The following is a 22,065-nucleotide window of genomic DNA, read 5'->3' as shown; positions in this document are numbered from 1 at the left end:
TTTGGATAAAAAATGATGACTAAAGTTCATTCCCATATTCTTTTTCATATTTATGATGTCCAAAATTCATAATGTAGTTCAGGACTTTATGTCTGTGGTTCTCAATACAGTAGTGATGTGTATGAGGACGCGGGCATGCCAGGAAGGGGAGATCTGGGTGCTGATAACACAGCCTGACACCAGATGTCTCATTCATGGCAGACCAACGTCCCCCTATAGGGATCCAAAGAGTTCCATATCTGCATTCAGCCCCTTTGGGATGAAGGAATCAAATTCAAAGATCCTCTTTGATTCATTCCTAGACATTCGGAGGATATGATTCCCTCCTCTCCATGGGCATTCAACTTTCTCTATGGCCATATACATTAAACTAGATGGGTCGCTATTGTGGTAATCCCTATAATGTTTGGATAATGAGTGTAATTCGTACCCCTTTTTTATATTATTTACGTTTTCTGATATCCTTTTCTTTAAAGTGCGTTTTGTTCGTCCTATATATTGTTTATGGCATGGGCACTCTATCAGATAAATCACGTTTGTTGAGTCGCATGTTAGGCCCTCTTTAATCTCCAAGGAAAAGGAGTTTTGTGTTGAGATGGCTTTAAAAGTCTTTTTGGGAAATGTGGTAATTTTGCAATTGGAGCAACGTCCACACCTATAGAATATTTATGATGTCCAAAATTCATAATGTAGTTCAGGACTTTATGTCTGTGGTTCTCAATACAGTAGTGATGTATACACATCATACACATCACTACTGTATTGAGAACCACAGACATAAAGTCCTGAACTACATTATGAATTTTGGACATCATAAATATGAAAAAGAATATGGGAATGAACTTTAGTCATCATTTTTTATCCAAATTTGTAATTTTTAGAAAAAAACGCATTAAAAACGCACCAAAACCGCAGGTGCGTTTTTTGCGTTTTTTGAATATTCGGGTAATTTAAACCACAACCACATGTTTTTTAACAAAATTATTATAGTATTCATACTTTTTATGCATTTTTAATTAATTATAGTTCTTATATCAATCCCTGTATGCACAGGCTGAATAGGTTTGAAAATATTCACAAAATGAGATATATCGATGAATTCCTGGATGACCACAATATTAGCAACCTGTTGTATTTTAAATGAATCGCATTGAAAGCGCATTTAGACTACAACTATGTTTATGTGCATTCTCTGAAAGTATATCTATATTTTTATTCTTATTTTTATCCTTATTTTTATCCGTATATATATTTATTAAATTCAATTTTAATTGTGTTATGTGATAATAATGTAGTCTTATATATTGGAGATCTGAAACCGCAATAGTATCCATACACGAATGAGAAAAAAGAATCGTTATGGAACGAAAATCCACATCCCGGTCTTCCAGTCCCCCACTGTCCCAGCATGCATCTTACCAATGACCAATTAAAGATGATATAAAAAGGACACCCAAACCCCACTGTCTGTACCACTGAGGAAGGGGCGACCGACCCCGAAACGCGTATGGCTAAGAGACAGTGTGGGACAATATAAGGAAGATCTTTAGAATCACGGTCGGACGCTATACAAGTTCGAAAACCCCGCCTGGAAATTGTAAGTCACCTGACCTATTCAGTGAAACCACGTGGGACGCCACAGGAAGGTCCTGGAAGGTCAAAGCTACGGACTACACTCTAAAGCAATATCCAGTGAACGGGGAACTTCCTATGTAAAAGACTGAACTCACAGGTCCTTACAGCTCAAAGCAGTGCAGTCGCACTTCTGATAACAAGCGGCCTGAAGGAGCGGTAAAGTACCTCTTGTGAACTATATAATTTCCTTTTTTCTCCACTTTGCTGATCGCTACATGAACTTTCAAGGACATTGATACAATATGGACTTTGGTAACTTATATAGTGGTCCAGCATAGCGATCCCCAGGAGGTTACATGAGCGATCCCCAGGAGGTTATATGTGTGTTTTAGAGTATTTTATGTATTTTATGTGCAATTTTATATAACTTGTTGCAAATATAAGATAACTTTCAGACATCAATTTTGTCCTTGTCTATTTGATGCCCGATACTGAGTGACGCCCAACCTTGTTATTATACTGTTCACTTCATCAGCAACAGGGAGTGCTTAGTGGCAGTGCACCTACTCCATTAGTAATTAGTGAGTGAGCCACCAAACTTTACTACTGACCTTTTTCTTTCTCCCTTTGGTTGTGCTCCCACTGATATACTATGGATATCTGGCAACATATAGACACCAAATATAAAGTAATAGATGCGTATAATTTTGAAAATTTGAAAGAAAATTGTGACCAACCTGGAAAAGATATTGATGAGAGCTTTTACAACCTAGATAAACTACTACAAAAACAATTGCGTAATAAATGGGAAGTGAAGGCTCTCAATCAATATATACAAAGTGATAATATCCCCAAGGGATTAACACTTAATAAAACACCTGCACTAGATTTGGTGAATGACACGTTTAGAAAAGAATGGGACACTTTTCTTAAAACGCAATCGATTAATTTAATGCACATTATCATAAAGAGACGTACAGAGATCTTAGGTGAAATCTCAGACCAAATTATTGATATCAAAAAAACAGTGGACCATTTTCCAAATACAGAGCAAGTACAGAAATGGCAACAGAGGATCTGTAGAAACTTGGATACATTGGAGAAAGATATTATGTATAATAAATGCAAAAAACTGAAACAGCTCAGCTATAGAGATATCCCCAATATAATTGTGGGGGAACCTACTATAAGTCAGCATGATACTGAGTTTCCAAGATTAGAAAGAAATGGCGATATGAATAAAAAGGGAGATGTGAACCACTATAACGTCTCAACTTCAAACCGGTACGAGGCACTTTCATCACCTCTTTTTTTAGATTATACACCCCCCCATCACAAAACAAGAATGAGAAAAACCCGAACACCTACCCCAGTAAGGGACAACACAAGGGAACAGAGACAACCTCACCAATACAATTTAAGATACCGACAATCACCTATGAGAGACACGTCACAGAGACACAATCACAATCACCAGTATCCCAGACAGAATCACCACCTATCACGGAACCACTACCCACCACAGAATCAGGAGGTGAGGACACACACAAGAACACAATCCTACAGGGGAGAAGAAAGGTTAGAAGAGGGAGACACTGTAAAAAGAAGAAGGTACAACAAATAGATAATACATCGAGTATAGTGAATTTAAGTAGTATTCAACTTTCAGATGCACAGGTCACTTTATTAAACAAAGGTTTAAAATACGCCCCTACTACTAAGTTAGACAAATTCTCCACGTATATAGGCGTGGAGAAATTTATTAGAAGACTTTGTCTGAAAAAATATTATATCAAAAATCCAATAATGGAGATTGGTGATAATCCAGAGACTAATCGATATGTACATACAGGTTTAAAAATGAACTCAAAAAAATACCCGAAACAGGAGATAAGCCATCATATGGCAACTTTTAAAAAATGTGTTGAGGATGACTTGAGAAAATTAAAGGGAAATAATCTGAGATATAACTTATCTCGAAAGGAAATAGAAGCAGTTAAACAATTGCAGTCCAATAACGATGTAACAATAAGACCAGCTGATAAAGGGGGAGCGATTGTGGTCCTCAATACAAATGATTATATAGAGGAATGTTTGCGACAACTAAATGAGGAGACCACTTATATTAAATTAAAACGAGACCCCACAGAGGAGTTCTTTAAACGATTAACACAATATTGTAAAAAGGGGACCACCTCGGGGATCCTGTCGGAACAAGAGGCTAAGTACATTATGAACACAGAAAAAAGAATGCCAATAATGTACTGTATTCCCAAGATACATAAGAGTTTAATAAAACCCCCAGGCAGACCCATAATATCGGGGATCAATTCCATCTCCTCCAATTTGTCGAGATATATTGACCAATTATTACAACCAATTGTGAAGAATATACCTTCTTATATCAAAGACACCACTGAGGTGATCAAAATTTTGGAGAAGATGGAATATAAAGAGGGATACATATTGGGCACATTAGATGTCAACTCTCTATATACGGTAATCGACCATGAACAGGGCTTAGAGTCATTGCAACAACAATTGACCCAGAGTAAGACTATGAATGAAGAACAAATATACTACATAATAGAAGGAGTCAGGTATATACTGACACATAATTATTTTTCCTTCAATGGCGATTTTTATGTTCAGTGTAAGGGCACCGCCATGGGCACCAGGTTCGCCCCCAGCTATGCCAATCTGTTTATGGCAGAGTGGGAGTCCACTGTCATTGGACCTAGGCTGGGGGCGGACCTGTTGCTGTGGCGTCGCTATATAGACGACATCGTGTTCATATGGCAGAACACGATGGCGTCCCTTACTACTTTCCTGGAGGAAATAAATACAAACAACTTGAATTTGAAATTTACTTCCACCGTTGATATGGAGAACATACAATTTTTGGATCTCGATATCAAAGTTGATGGAAATAAATTAATATGTAGCACACACCATAAACTGGTGAGCAAAAATAGTTATATACTATATACAAGCTGTCATTTACCGAGGTGGCTCATCAATGTCCCTAAGGGTCAATTTAGGAGACTAAAGCGTAATTGCACTAAGGACCAACAATTTGTAATAGAGGCAGAAACCCTGAAACATCAATTCATGGACAGACAATACCCGATTTACCATCTGGAAAAATCATTGGAAGAGGTTAAGAGAATGGATAGAGAGGATTTCTTTGTCCCCAGGCAAAAACAAACAAATGATGAAACAATAAGATTGATCTTACCATTCCATGCCCAATACAAAAATATGGAGAAAATTATTGGGAAATATTGGCATCACTTACTGGGTGACAAGATAATTGGGCCCATACTTACCAACACGCCCCAAATTACCTATACTAGGGCTTCAAACTTGGGATTGAAGGTAGCGCCATCTGTTAAAAATAAAGAACGTGGCATACAAAAACAAAACTGGTTATCCTTTAAGGGATTCTATAGGTGTGGACGTTGCTCCAATTGCAAAATTACCACATTTCCCAAAAAGACTTTTAAAGCCATCTCAACACAAAACTCCTTTTCCTTGGAGATTAAAGAGGGCCTAACATGCGACTCAACAAACGTGATTTATCTGATAGAGTGCCCATGCCATAAACAATATATAGGACGAACAAAACGCACTTTAAAGAAAAGGATATCAGAACACGTAAATAATATAAAAAAGGGGTACGAATTACACTCATTATCCAAACATTATAGGGATTACCACAATAGCGACCCATCTAGTTTAATGTATATGGCCATAGAGAAAGTTGAATGCCCATGGAGAGGAGGGAATCATATCCTCCGAATGTCTAGGAATGAATCAAAGAGGATCTTTGAATTTGATTCCTTCATCCCAAAGGGGCTGAATGCAGATATGGAACTCTTTGGATTCCTATAGGGGGACGTTGGTCTGCCATGAATGAGACATCTGGTGTCAGGCTGTGTTATCAGCACCCAGATCTCCCCTTCCTGGTATGCCCGCGTCCTCATACACATCACTACTGTATTGAGAACCACAGACATAAAGTCCTGAACTACATTATGAATTTTGGACATCATAAATATGAAAAAGAATATGGGAATGAACTTTAGTCATCATTTTTTATCCAAATTTGTAATTTTTAGAAAAAAACGCATCAAAAACGCACCAAAACCGCAGGTGCGTTTTTTGCGTTTTTTGAATATTCGGGTAATTTAAACCACAACCACATGTTTTTTAACAAAATTATTATAGTATTCATACTTTTTATGCATTTTTAATTAATTATAGTTCTTATATCAATCCCTGTATGCACAGGCTGAATAGGTTTGAAAATATTCACAAAATGAGATATATCGATGAATTCCTGGATGACCACAATATTAGCAACCTGTTGTATTTTAAATGAATCGCATTGAAAGCGCATTTAGACTACAACTATGTTTATGTGCATTCTCTGAAAGTATATCTATATTTTTATTCTTATTTTTATCCTTATTTTTATCCGTATATATATTTATTAAATTCAATTTTAATTGTGTTATGTGATAATAATGTAGTCTTATATATTGGAGATCTGAAACCGCAATAGTATCCATACACGAATGAGAAAAAAGAATCGTTATGGAACGAAAATCCACATCCCGGTCTTCCAGTCCCCCACTGTCCCAGCATGCATCTTACCAATGACCAATTAAAGATGATATAAAAAGGACACCCAAACCCCACTGTCTGTACCACTGAGGAAGGGGCGACCGACCCCGAAACGCGTATGGCTAAGAGACAGTGTGGGACAATATAAGGAAGATCTTTAGAATCACGGTCGGACGCTATACAAGTTCGAAAACCCCGCCTGGAAATTGTAAGTCACCTGACCTATTCAGTGAAACCACGTGGGACGCCACAGGAAGGTCCTGGAAGGTCAAAGCTACGGACTACACTCTAAAGCAATATCCAGTGAACGGGGAACTTCCTATGTAAAAGACTGAACTCACAGGTCCTTACAGCTCAAAGCAGTGCAGTCGCACTTCTGATAACAAGCGGCCTGAAGGAGCGGTAAAGTACCTCTTGTGAACTATATAATTTCCTTTTTTCTCCACTTTGCTGATCGCTACATGAACTTTCAAGGACATTGATACAATATGGACTTTGGTAACTTATATAGTGGTCCAGCATAGCGATCCCCAGGAGGTTACATGAGCGATCCCCAGGAGGTTATATGTGTGTTTTAGAGTATTTTATGTATTTTATGTGCAATTTTATATAACTTGTTGCAAATATAAGATAACTTTCAGACATCAATTTTGTCCTTGTCTATTTGATGCCCGATACTGAGTGACGCCCAACCTTGTTATTACACTGCGTGCAGAATTATTAGGCAAATGAGTATTTTGACCACATCATCCTCTTTATGCATGTTGTCTTACTCCAAGCTGTATAGGCTCGAAAGCCTACTACCAATTAAGCATATAAGGTGATGTGCATCTCTGTAATGAGAAGGGGTGTGGTCTAATGACATCAACACCCTATATTAGGTGTGCATAATTATTAGGCAACTTCCTTTCCTTTGGCAAAATGGGTCAAAAGAAGGACTTGACAGGCTCAGAAAAGTCAAAAATAGTGAGATATCTTGCAGAGGGATGCAGCACTCTTAAAATTGCAAAGCTTCTGAAGCGTGATCATCGAACAATCAAGCGTTTCATTCAAAATAGTCAACAGGGTCGCAAGAAGCGTGTGGAAAAACCAAGGCGCAAAATAACTGCCCATGAACTGAGAAAAGTCAAGCGTGCAGCTGCCAAGATGCCACTTGCCACCAGTTTGGCCATATTTCAGAGCTGCAACATCACTGGAGTGCCCAAAAGCACAAGGTGTGCAATACTCAGAGACATGGCCAAGGTAAGAAAGGCTGAAAGACGACCACCACTGAACAAGACACACAAGCTGAAACGTCAAGACTGGGCCAAGAAATATATCTAAAGACTGATTTTTCTAAGGTTTTATGGACTGATGAAATGAGAGTGAGTCTTGATGGGCCAGATGGATGGGCCCGTGGCTGGATTGGTAAAGGGCAGAGAGCTCCAGTCCGACTCAGACGCCAGCAAGGTGGAGGTGGAGTACTGGTTTGGGCTGGTATCATCAAAGATGAGCTTGTGGGGCCTTTTCGGGTTGAGGATGGAGTCAAGCTCAACTCCCAGTCCTACTGCCAGTTTCTGGAAGACACCTTCTTCAAGCAGTGGTACAGGAAGAAGTCTGCATCCTTCAAGAAAAACATGATTTTCATGCAGGACAATGCTCCATCACACGCGTCCAAGTACTCCACAGCGTGGCTGGCAAGAAAGGGTATAAAAGAAGAAAATCTAATGACATGGCCTCCTTGTTCACCTGATCTGAACCCCATTGAGAACCTGTGGTCCATCATCAAATGTGAGATTTACAAGGAGGGAAAACAGTACACCTCTCTGAACAGTGTCTGGGAGGCTGTGGTTGCTGCTGCACGCAATGTTGATGGTGAACAGATCAAAACACTGACAGAATCCATGGATGGCAGGCTTTTGAGTGTCCTTGCAAAGAAAGGTGGCTATATTGGTCACTGATTTGTTTTTGTTTTGTTTTTGAATGTCAGAAATGTATATTTGTGAATGTTGAGATGTTATATTGGTTTCACTGGTAAAAATAAATAATTGAAATGGGTATATATTTGTTTTTTGTTAAGTTGCCTGATAATTATGCACAGTAATAGTCACCTGCACACACAGATATCCCCCTAAAATAGCTAAAACTAAAAACAAACTAAAAACTACTTCCAAAAATATTCAGCTTTGATATTAATGAGTTTTTTGGGTTCATTGAGAACATGGTTGTTGTTCAATAATAAAATTAATCCTCAAAAATACAACTTGCCTAATAATTCTGCACTCCCTGTATACTGTTCACTTCATCAGCAACAGGGAGTGCTGAGTGGCAGTGCACCTACTCCATTAGTAATTAGTGAGTGAGCCACCAAACTTTACTACTTACTAATGTCCTACTGATTGTTTTATGCAAAGGACTAACTAAGGATCATTAAATGAATACATGAATATTATATACTTTGCTTCATTTATATATGCCTAATTGTATAGGTAATTATCACCAGCTGCAAAGAGCTTATCTCTTTCTTGCCCGTCATAAATTTAAAAGTAAACAAGGAGGCCTCTTCTCAGACTGGTACATTCATGAGAAGAATAACATTAAGCTTTGTGTGACCTTAATTTGGCCTACTCAAGACATACAAAATTGCAACTATAGTCGAGCATGGCTCTTAAAGGCAATGAACATCCACCTTGACTAGAATAAATTGGATATCAATGCATTTACCTATGAAAAGGTACAACAAATCCCCCCTTTTTAGCATATTCAATTTCGTTATTAGAAGGTTGAATAGGCTGAAATGCAATAAAGGGATAAATGCTTCAAATCATTATGGATTGGGGAACACAAGTTTTACCTTGGAATAAATGTATCACAATTTTGTGTGTACTTTTATAACACAAGTCTAACGCACAAACTTTATGATTAGTTAAACTACAAGTAGGTTATGTTCCTTGTATAAGTGATAAACGCATAGAACGCATATTACATAATTGTTTCGTTCTTTTCTTTTATGACCACTGTAGAGCGAAAGACGTTTCGGTCGTTTTCTGGACTTTCTGGAAACGTGTCTCTAGTTAAGATCTTTCTTTGGTCCTCTAACTTAATAACGTTGCTGCTAAAATGAAAAATGGAAGTAATAGCTTCCTGGCTTGTCAGCAACTTGGCAACTCGAATTAACGAGCGGTGCTTGGCATCATATCTTCATGTCTGCGATCTCGAATACTTTGTCATGTTGCACTGGTATGATGTACTTTTGCAGCGGCTGTCGAATCTCCTGGGGCTCTGCCCGCTTGTCCCTCCTGGATACATCTTGGATACATCTGGGTTGGCTCCGACTGGACGTCTCTTGCGTCACAGATAGTCTTGACCTCAGGTTCTCTTGGTTCCGGATACAAAGACTTTTAGGACTCCGCCATCTGTCCTTCCATCTACACGTGATCCCATCTTGGGCCATCATCTAAACTTAAGAAAACAACAGACAGTATGAGCAATAATGCAGCAAAAACTTTATCAAACATATACCTGCCTATTTTAGGCCTTTGATTTATGCCATACTTTAGCCAGCAGCTAGTTGAGGACTTTTATGTTTATATTTTTTTTCCAAAGAAAACCAACTACAGGGTATCAAGAATAGATATAACTATTCTTCCTCTGCTAGGCTAATATAGCCTTAGGTGTTATGCTTATTTAAGATAATAACCCAATCAATACTTTGAGACTACCTCAAAACAGAGTAATATATATGCGTCCATATATCTACATGGAATACAGTGATAACAAGTTAGTCACAATTGATAGACAAACAATATGGTTAGTATAACTGTTCAGTCTCTTTTCAGTCATACGATACCACCACCAAACATATGAAATTTATGATGTGTCTCCATCTTCAAATTTTTGATTTTTCAATCTTAGTTCAGCTCTTGGCGTTTTTAGCACTGAAAAAAAACTCTATACAAACATTATGTTAATGATCCTGTGAAAAAAATTGATTAGTAATCAATATCATTAATTATTTATTGACTTGCTATAATTATTAATTCAATGAAGCCGTTTGTTTTGTTTACTGGACATTCTTATCTCAGCAAAGTATTAAATAACTTTTCCTTTACTCTTTATTCACTTTATGAGATAAAGAATTTACATTCAATGAAGTTAGGAGAATCTTACTCTTCCTTTCCATTAGGCTGACTTAAGAAATCAGCTCGCAGCGCAGCTCTGCGACCTCTGACCTTTTCACTGACATGTATCTAAACTTAGGAATGTGCTCATTCCCCCCTCCCATCTTTAAGATGGTGGGCAAAATGTTGGGACATACAGCATCTGCAGGAAAACTGATTGTATACATGACCCAGCTCTGTGACCCCTGGTCTGCTCTTATCGCAAACTACTCCTCACCCCTCCCTTAGGAGACTTTTTAAGGCAATTAGTGTTATTTAACAGAGCTATTTAAATACAGTTTTGTGCTCTTTACTACTAAAACAAATTAGCAGGTTCTAGGTACTCTGCTTAAAAAAAAAAAAATTCACAAACAGATTAAAAAGAAATCTGGAACGATTAATCAGAGATATATAAAACAATTCCCCCCTTAGGGGATTATCATATCAGCAACAATTGCAGATTGTACATTAGGATCCTATAAGAAAGCATGGTTACATTAGCATACATAGCAATTAACCTGTTTAAAACTGTTCTCTTATAGATTCTATTTATCAATAACATTGGGTCAGACTTTATGTATAAAGTTCCTCTATTATCCTGTAATGCCCTGAGCTACTAAACTCAACCTCCCTGTATATGGGGGTAAATCTCCAACTATGGGAGTTGACTGGCCAGGAATTAATAGGAAGGTTCCTGAGTCAAACAAAGGACTAGAACCGGACCCTGTACCGCCTAGGCTAATGAGACCTACATCTGTTCCCTATCTTGGGACAATTTACAATTAATTTATGGCGATACAAAAACATCAATTGTGTTTAGCATAGACAAACAACCTGAGTTGATTTACATGTCATGCACTGGTTGCATTCGTGTAATAACACTTTACTGCAACAACCCCACTGCGGTTCTGGTATGGGCTTAACCCCTTCAGTACCAGGACATTTGACTATGTATATACCACGCCCTTCTAAGGGTTGTAAGAGTGATCTGGCTGTAGCATTCTAATGCCAGAAACAATATACATGACAATTTATCATTAACATGTCATCTCATCAATCACATCTCGCTGGGGCCTCCATTTATGTCGGTGGGTAATAATTTAATTTTTTTATTATTCATTATTTTTATGACCATAATTAATAATTCTTAATTGAATTATTACCCACCGACAACAGAAATCGAGACTCATCAGACCAGGCAACATTTTTCCAGTATTCAACAGTCCAATTTTGGTGAGCTCGTGCAAATTGTAGCCTCTTTTTCCTATTTGTAGTGGAGATGAGTGGTACCCGGTGGGGTCTTCTGCTGTTATAGCCCATCCGCCTCAAGGTTGTGGGTGTTGTGGCTTCACAAATGCTTTGCTGCATACCTCGGTTGTACCTTCAGTCAATGTTGCTCTTCTATCAGCTTGAATCAGTCGGCCCATTCTCCTCTGACCTCTAGCATCCACAAGGCATTTTTGCCCACAGGACTGTCGCATACTGAATGTTTTTCCCTTTTCACACCATTCTTTGTAAACCCTAGAAATGGTTATGCGTGAAAAACCCAGTAACTGAGCAGATTGTGAAATACTCAGACCGGCCCGTCTGGCACCAACAACCATGCCACGCTCAAAATTGCTTAAATCACCTTTCTTTCCCATTCTGACATTCATTTTGGAGTTCAGGAGATTGTCTTGACCAGGACCACACCCCTAAATGCATTGAAGCAACTGCCATGTGTTTGGTTGACTAGATAATTGCATTAATGAGAAATAGAACAGGTGTTCCTAATAATTCTTTAGGTGAGTGTATATTTTTATATTTTTATATATACACTGCTCAAAAAAATAAAGGGAACACAAAAATAACACATCCTAGATCTGAGTTAATTAAATATTCTTCTGAAATACTTTGTTCTTTACATAGTTGAATGTGCTGACAACAAAATCACACAAAAATAAAAAAAATGGAAATCAAATTTTTCAACCCATGGAGGTCTGGATTTGGAGTCACACTCTAAATTAAAGTGGAAAAACACACTACAGGCTGATCCAACTTTGATGTAATGTCCTTAAAACAAGTCAAAATGAGGCTCAGTAGTGTGTGTGGCCTCCACGTGCCTGTATGACCTCCCTACAACGCCTGTGCATGCTCCTGTAGAGGTGGCGGACGGTCTCCTGAGGGATCTCCTCCCAGACCTGGACTAAAGCATCTGCCAACTCCTGGACAGTCTGTGGTGCAACGTGATGTTGGTGGATAGAGCGAGACATGATGTCCCAGATGTGCTCAATTGGATTCAGGTCTGGGGAACGGGCGGGCCAGTCCATAGCATCAATGCCTTCGTCTTGCAGGAACTGCTGACACACTCCAGCCCCATGATGTCTAGCATTGTCTTGCATTAGGAGGAACCCAGGGCCAACCGCACCCGCATATGGTCTCACAAGGGGTCTGAGGATCTCATCTCGGTATCTAATGGCAGTCAGGCTACCTCTGGAGAGCACATGGAGGGCTGTGCGGCTCTCCAAAGAAATGCCACCCCACACCATTACTGAACCAATGCCAAACCGGTCATGCTGGAGGATGTTGCAGGCAGCAGAACGTTCTCCACGGCATCTCCAGACTCTGTCACGTCTGTCACATGTGCTCAGTGTGAACCTGCTTTCATCTGTGAAGAGCACAGGGCGCCAGTGGCGAATTTGCCAATCTTGGTGTTCTCTGGCAAATGCCAAACGTCCTGCACGGTGTTGGGCTGTAAGCACAACCCCCACCTGTGGACGTCGGGCCCTCATATCACCCTCATGGAGTCTGTTTCTGACCGTTTGAGCAGACACATGCACATTTGTGGCCTGCTGGAGGTCATTTTGCAGGGCTCTGGCAGTGCTCCTCCTGTTCCACCTTGCAGAAAGGCGGAGGTAGCGGTCCTGCTGCTGGGTTGTTGCCCTCCTACGGCCTCCTCCACGTCTCCTGATGTACTGGCCTGTCTCCTGGTAGCGCCTCCATGCTCTGGACACTACGCTGACAGACACAGCAAACCTTCTTGCCACAGCTCGCATTGATATGCCATCCTGGATAAGCTGCACTACCTGAGCCACTTGTGTGGGTTGTAGACTCCGTCTCATGCTACCACTAGAGTGAAAGCACCGCCAGCATTCAAAAGTGACAAAAACATCAGCCAGGAAGCATAGAAACTGAGAAGTGGTCTGTGATCACCACCTGCAGAACCACTCCTTTATTGGGGGTGTCTTGCTAATTGCCTATAATTTCCACCTGTTGTCTATTCCATTTGCACAACAGCATGTGAAATTGATTTTCACTCAGTGTTGCTTCCTAAGTAGACAGTTTGATTTCACAGAAGTGTGATTGACTTGGAGTTACATTGTGTTGTTTAAGTGTTCCCTTTATTTTTTTGAGCAGTGTATAATTTGTGACACAGTGAGGGGTTGTGTCTGGCAAGGCAGGTATTTTCCTCCCAGCATGTGCGGCTGGGCTGATTTCCAGGCAGGTGAGGTCAAATTCCGGACCGGAGTTTAAGTGCCGTTCTGGGTTTTAGCAGCACCTGGCTGTCCTTAAATAGGCAAATGGGCTCAGCAGAGATGTATCTGTTTTTGGGATCTATGGCTTTGTGCCGTGCTGGAGGGCTGAGAGCCGCACGCTGGGAAGCAGGCTCCCTCAAGCCTGCTGTGGACTACTGGAGACAGAACTGCCAGCAAGGTGACTTGTGTTAAATGAACTTTCCATTGTGTGTGAATTAACACCAAGACTGCAAAGTTACGTCCTGTTTTGTGCAATTATCTCAAGTGTGAATAAACACTGACGGCCGTTGTCTTGGTCTGCATCTGAGCCGCAGTTTTGGCGGCTTGGATGCGGACCCATTCACTTCAATGGGGCCGCAAAAGATGCGGACAGCACTCCGTGTGCTGTCCGCATCCGTTGCTCCGTTCCGTGGCCCCGCAAAAAAAATATAATGTGGCAAAACCAACCTCGCCACTGGGTTTTGGAGGGGCCTGGTTGCCAGCCTCTTGCCCCAGGATTATGGCCCATACTAACTTTAAAGGAGAAGACAGACCGGCCGCACAGCTTAAATCTGTGGAACTGTTTTGGGCAGGAAAGCCATGCTTGCGGTCGGCCAAATGTGACTTCCATGGAATTCGGGAACCCCTGCTCGGATCTGGGTGATTTTTCGATATGTTGTTCACCCAGATCAGAGCTATCCATGGATGTATACATTATGGGGATATGTCGGGTTTTGAGGTGTGTGACAGAACCATCTGTCTTTGGAATTGTAGTGTATGTTATGTGAGAGTACCCAGATAACTAATTTTATTGTATTTGTGTAGTCTGAGTGCCATTCACCTAATAATATGCACTCAGACTTGAGCTATCTGGGGATATGTTAAATGTCTGTGTTTACTGTAAGGGTTGTGACATTGTATGTTTAAATGGTGATATTTGTCCTGTTGTCCCCACATATGTATTGGCGATTTCCCTTTGTCCTGAAAGATAATTGAATTACTCCTCGGGTGTCTCCAGGGCAGAGAGGAGGAAACCATGATGCATTGTGGGGTTGTATTGTGTCTGTGTATCCTGAATTGCTGCATATCTGTCCTGTGTCACAGTCTTCCATCTGGTCCCCTAGGGGAGTGTCCACCAGATGGGGACCTGCATAAATACGGGCGGGTAGCCCTCAATAAAGAGGAGTTTTACCCTTTATCAAGTTGAGGCTGATGTTTGGGTAACTGATCGACGCTGGGGATTGCTATACGCTGAAGATTTTCTATACTCCCCTGGCTATAACTACTAGCTCTTGTAAGAGCTGTTCCTGCTCCCTGTACTTAGGACAGCTTGACCCACTGGAGCCTGGAGCCTTGTCGTAGGTCCAGGGTGGGTAGGAGACGGCGAGACCTCAACCAAGCTTCGGCGGTTCGTGGGGTCTGCAGTGCTTACGGTGTCAAGTGGATTGCTTGGAGACCTCGGGAAGCACTAGGAGCACCTATCGACGGGGGTACCCGGTCGGGGTGCTAGGAGATCCGTTACATATAACATGTCCTATTCTTGTCCGCGCTTTGCGCACAAGAATAGGCAGTTATATTAAAGGCTGTCTGTGCCGTTCCGCAAATTGCGGAATGCGCACGGACGCCATCCGTGTTTTGCGGATCTGCGATTTGCGGACCACAAAACACACCACGGTCGTGTGCATGTAGCCTTTGAGTTAAGAATTTGGCCTCTGTACTGCGCCCGCTTACCCTATCTACCAGAGAGAAACCCCACAATATATATATATATATATATATATATAAATATATATAATTTTATTTTTTCAGCATTAAAACACAAGAAAAACTATACATATGTGGTAATTATGTAATCGTACTGGCCTGGGGAATAAAAGTAACAGGTCAGTTTTACCACATAGGAAATAGTGTAAAAAAAACCATAAAACTGTGGTGGAATCGTGTTTTTTTTTACAAACCGGATTCCAAAAAAGTTGGGACACTAAACAAATTGTGAATAAAAACTGAATGCAATGATGTGGAGATGGCAAATGTCAATATTTTATTTGTAATAGAACGTAGATGACAGATCAAACGTTTAATCCGAGTAAATGTATCATTTTAAAGGAAAAATACGTTGATTCCAATTTTCACGGTGTCAACAAATCCCCAAAAAGTTGGGACAAGTAGCAATAAGAGGCTGGAAAAAGTAAATTTGAGCATAACGAAGAGCTGGAAGACCAATTAACACTAATTAGGTCAATTAGAGCTTCTCAGAGTGGCAGTGTCTCTCAGAAGCCAAGATGGGTAGAGGATCACCAATTCCCACAATGTTGCGCAGAAAGATGGTGGAGAAATATCAGAAAGGTGTTACCCAGCGAAAAATTGCAAAGACTTTGCATCTATCATTATCAACTGTGCATAACATCATCCGAAGATTCAGAGAATCTGGAACAATCTCTGTGCGTAAGGGTCAAGGCGGTAAAACCATACTGGATGCCCGTGATCTCCGGGCCCTTAAATGACACTGCACCACAAACAGGAATGCTACTGTAAGGCCTCATGCACACGACCGTTTTTTTTTGCGGTCCGCAAAAACAGGTTCCGTTTTTCCGTGATCCGTGACCGTTTTTTCGTCCGTGGGTCTTCCTTGATTTTTGGAGGATCCACGGACACGCCTGGCCGTGCGGAGCCAAACGGATCCGTCCTGAATTACAATGCAAGTCAATGGGGACGGATCCGTTTGACGTTGACACAATATGGTGCAATTTCAAACGGATCCGTCCCCCATTGACTTTCAATGTGAAGTCAGGAGTTAATATACCATAGGATCGGAGTTTTCTCCAATCCGATGGTATATTTTACCTTGAAGCTTCCCCATCACCATGGGAACGCCTCTATGTTAGAATATACCATCGGATTTGAGTTACATCGTGAAACTCAGATCCGACAGTATATTCTAACACAGAGGCGTTCCCATAGTGATGGGGACGCTTCTAGTTAGAATATACTACTAACTGTGTACATGACTGCCCCCTGCTGCCTGGCAGCACCCGATCTTTTACAGGGGGCTGTGATCAGCACAATTAACCCTTCAGGTGCCGCACCTGAAGGGGTTAATTGTGCGTATCATAGCCCCCTGTAAGAGATCAGGGGCTGCCAGGCAGCAGGGGGCAGACCCCCCTCCCTCCCCAGTTTGAATATCATTGGTGGCCAGTGTGCGGCCCCCCCGGCCCCCCCTCTATTGTAATATCATTGGTGGCCAGTGTGCGGCCCCCCCGGCCCCCTCCTCTATTGTAATATCATTGGTGTCCAGTGTGCGGCCTCCGTCGGCCCCCCTCCCCCCCTCTATTGCAATATCATTGGTGGCCAGTGTGCGGCCTCCCCTCCCCCCCACCGCCCGATCATTGGTGGCAGCGGAGATTCCGATCGGAGTCCCAGTTTAATCGCTCTGGGCCTCCGATCGGTCACCATGGCAACCAGGACGCTACTGCAGGCCTGGTTGCCATGGTTACTTAGCAATATTACAATATTAGAAGCATCATACTTACCTGCTGGCTGCTGCGCTGTCTGTGTCCGGCCGGGAGCACCTCCTACTGGTAAGTGACAGGTCTGTGCGGCGCATTGCTTAATGATCTGTCACTTACCAGTAGGAGGAGCTCCTGGCCGACACAGACAGCGCAGCAGCCAGCAGGTAAGTATGATGCTTCTAATATTGTAATATTGCTAAGTAACCATGGCAACCAGGCCTGCAGTAGCGTCCTTGTTGCCATGGTTACCGATCGGAGCCCCAGAGCGATTAAACTGGGACTCCGATCGGAATCTCCGCTGCCACCAATGATCGGGGGGAGGGGAGGCCGCACACTGGCCACCAATGATATTAATACAATAGAGGGAGGGTCGGGGGGGTGGGCGCACACTGGCCACCAATGATATTACAATAGAGGGAGGGGGGGTGGCCGGGGGAGGCCTCACACTGGCCACCAATGATATTCAAACTGGGGAGGGAGGGGGGTCTGCCCCCTGCTGCCTGGCAGCCCCTGATCTCTTATAGGGGGCTATGATATGCACAATTAACCCCTCAGGTGCAGCACCTGAGGGGTAAATTATGCGGATCACAGCCCCCTGTAAGAGATCGGGTGCTGCCAGGCAGCAGGGGGCAGTCATGTACACAGTTCGTAGTATATTCTAACTAGAAGCGTCCCCATCACTATGGGAACACCTCTGTGTTAGAATATACTGTCGGATATGAGTTTTCACGAAGTGAAAACTCATCTCTGAAAAAGCTTTCATGCAGACGGATCTTCAGATCCGTCTGTATGAAAGTAACCTACGGCCACGGATCACGGACGCGGATGCCAATCTTGTGTGCATCCGTGTTCTTTCATGGACCCATTGACTTGAACCGTTGTCCGTCAAAAATATAGGACAGGTCATATTTTTTTGACGGACAGGAAACACGGATCACGGATGAGGCTGCAAAACGGTGCATTTTCCGATTTTTCCACGGACCCATTGAAAGTCAATGGGTCCACGAAAAAAAAGGAAAACAGCACAACGGCCATGGATGCACACAACGGTCATGTGCATGAGGCCTAAAGGAAATCACAGAATGGGCTCAGGAATACTTCCAGAAACCATTGTCAGTGAACACAATCCACCGTGCCATCCGCCGTTGCCAGCTGAAACTCTACAGTGCAAAGAAGAAGCCATTTCTAAGCAAGATCCACAAGTTCAGGCGTTTTCACTGGGCCAGGGATCATTTAAAATGGAGTGTGGCAAAATGGAAGACTGTTCTGTGGTCAGACGAGTCACGATTCGAAGTTATTTTTGGAAATCTGGGACGCCATGTCATCCGGACCACAGAGGACAAGGACAACCCAAGTTGTTATCAACGCTCAGTTCAGAAGCCTGCATCTCTGATGGTATGGGGTTGCATGAGCGCGTGTGGCATGGGCAGCTTGCATGTCTGGAAAGGCACCATCAATGCAGAAAAATATATTCAGGTTCTAGAACAACATATGCTCCCATCCAGACGTCATCTCTTTCAGGGAAGACCCTGCATTTTTCAACAAGATAATGCCAGACCACATTCTGCATCAATCACAACATCATGGCTGCGTAGGAGAAGGATCCGGGTACTGAAATGGCCAGTCTGCAGACCAGATCTTTCACCTATAGAGAACATTTGGCGCATCATAAAGAGGAAGGTGCAACAAAGAAGGCCCAAGACGATTGAACAGTTAGAGGCCTCTATTAGACAAGAATGGGAGAGCATTCCTATTTCTAAACTTGAGAAACTGGTCTCCTCGGTCCCCAGACGTCTGTTGAGTGTTGTAAGAAGAAGGGGAGATGCCACACAGTGGTGAAAATGGCCTTGTCCCAACTTTTTGGGGATTTGTTGGCACCATGAAATTCTGATTCAACATATTTTTCCCTTAAAATGGTACATTTTCTCAGTTTAAACTTTTGTTCTGTGATTTATGTTCTATTCTGAATAAAATATTAGAAGTTGGCGCCTCCAAATCATTGCATTCAGTTTTTATTCACGATTTGTATAGTGTCCCAACTTTTTTGGAATCCGGTTTGTAAATAAATCCACCCTATTTGGATTTTTTTTCCCGCTTCTCACCACATTTTATGCAACCATATATGGTGCCATTAGAAAGTGCATCCTGTCCCACAAAAAAAGCCCTCATATGGCTATGTGAATGAAAAAAATAAAAAAGTTATGGCTTGGAAGGGCTGGGAGTAAAAAAACAAAAACGAAAAAATGGTCACATAAATGGTCAAAGAGAGTCTCTGCAGCAGATTTGACCAGGACAAACTTATCTTTTGTTAAAGGGGTTATCCAATCCCTATAATGAACCCCCAATACCCGAGCCTTTCATATAGATGATACGCACCTCGCTCCTGTCACCCAGGTAGCTCCTGCTCCCTACATAGCCGCTGCTGCATCTCCCTGTCGTGCTGATCAAAACAGGCCCGGGCATTGAGGAGGTCACCATAGGGATTGGATAACCATTTTAATATGAGCCTTTATTCTGCCAGGTTCTGCTCCTTTAAGTGCACTGGAGGTGGAGCTTGACTGTGAAGGGCTCTCTGCACTGAGATTCTTCACAGCCCCTCCCCCTCCCACAACAGTTGTTTGGTATTACAAATGTTACTCAGAGCAGTGCAAGGGGCTATGAAGCAGTTCAATGCAGTGAGCACTTCACAGTGAACTGTCAGTTCATGGGCACTCGCAGGGGCAGAAATTGGCAGAATAAAAGTTGATATTCACACTATTCCTGATAGGAAAAAAAAATAGCTCCTAGCTTTAGTGCTGTCATCAGTTTAGCATGGTTAAGGGTGCCTTCACATGCTGCAGATTTTGTTGCTAAATTTTGTTGATTTTGTTGAATTCATTTTATTTAACCCCTTCAACTTTCCCCGAGCCATAACTTTTTAGCCGTATAAGGACTCTTTTTTTTTGGCGGGAAACGTTGTAGTTGAACCATTTACTATTGCACACAATGTAGTGGGAAGCTGGAAAAAATTTCAAATGAGGTGGAATTGGAAAAAAAAAATGCAATTCCACTAGAGTTTTATGTTTTCGTTTTTTTTTAAAGCTTTCCCTATGCAGTAAAACTGACCAGTTACTTTTTGTTCGTGATATGTGATAAATATTTTTATATTTTAATACTACAGGCATTTTCGAATGTGGTGATGCCCATGATGTTTAGTTTTTGTTTTATTGTTTATGTATTTATTTATTTTTATTCTAGGGAAAGGGAGGTAATTCTAAATTTTTTATATATTTTCTTTAAAATAACACAACCTAAAGTAGTTGGATACAATTCTTTTTATTTACAAACACGCGATGGTCACGTATTTGTAAATAAAAAGAGTTGTCTCCAACTACTTGAGGTTGTGCTATTGTGCCAGGAGGTATTGAAAACTGTGGACCACCAATACTCCACATCCCTCTATTAGCTTCCTACAGGGTGTGAGACAGTGACAGGTCTCACGCAGGTTGGAGGCAAGGAAGAGGTGGATAGTGCGGTCCACACCCCTATTCCACCACAGGTGAGACCAGCTGGAGGTACACAGCATGGCATAAAGCACCTCCCAGAGTGTCAGCAAGGGGGGGAGTGTGTTACCTGTAGACAGAGGCATGGAGGCTCTGTCTGTGTGGTCTCAGCAGGGCTAGGCTGAGGGACCACGAGGCTAAGTGACAGCCTGAAATTTGGGGGATGCAGTGACGCCTGCGGTACAAGGGCCACAAGGTCAGAGTCGGGAGGACTGCTGGACCACAATCCCCCAAAGGGACTTGCGTTTGCTACAGCCTGGAGGCTGCTGGGCTAGCTGAGAAAGCCGCAGGTTATGACCGTGTCTGAACAGCACTCTATAGGTGAGTCAGGGATTCTACCCTATGTTTAGTTAGAGCCCAGCCGGGCAGGTATTTGTTTTGTGTTATTGTTTGTTGTTGCTGGTGTTGCACAATAAATGCAAAGTTTGGACAGTATATCCATGTCTGGTGAAGTAACCTGTGAGAATGACCCCCGGAGAAGAGCTAACCCCCCACAAGGGGCAGAGTCAGGATTGTTAACCCTGACTGATCCATGCAAAAGTTATGTAAGTGCATTAAATATATCAAATAACATTACTGTATTTTTCACCCTATAAAATTCACAGTACATCTTATGGAGCAAATACTAATGAACGCTTGATTCCATTATGGAGGCGCTCATTAGTACAGAAAGGTTAGGAACTAGTGACAGCAGCCATTGCTGGTTTTCCTGGACTTCCTGGTCTTCCTCGGCCGCTTGCTGTGTCCTTTGCAGAGCGTGAGGACATGGGCGCTCTGTGACCTCAACCAGTGTGGGATCAAGTCACAGACATACAGCCTGGCAGGAAGACCAGGAAGTACGCTGGGTGTCAGAAGTGGAGGCGGTGTCCAGAACAGGAGAAGTAAGTTGATTTAGTTTTTTTTTTATCTGAGGTCTTCTCCATTTATTAACATGGAAGTCTGATCTGAGGCCTAATTGGGGGTATCATAAACATTGGGAGTCTGATCTAAAGTCTCATTGGGGTTTCATAAACATTTGTGGTCTGATCTGAGGTGTGATTGGGGGTCTTATAAAAAAAATCTAAGGTTTGATTGAGGGTCTGATCTGAGGTCTGAATAGATACCTTATTAACATTGAGGGTCTAACCTGAAGTTTGATTGGAGGTCCTATTAACATTGGGGGTCTGAACTAAGGATT

This window comes from Bufo bufo, chromosome 1 (assembly GCF_905171765.1).
Source record: "Bufo bufo chromosome 1, aBufBuf1.1, whole genome shotgun sequence".
NCBI lineage: Eukaryota > Metazoa > Chordata > Amphibia > Anura > Bufonidae > Bufo > Bufo bufo.
This window is presented reverse-complemented; position numbering follows the sequence as displayed.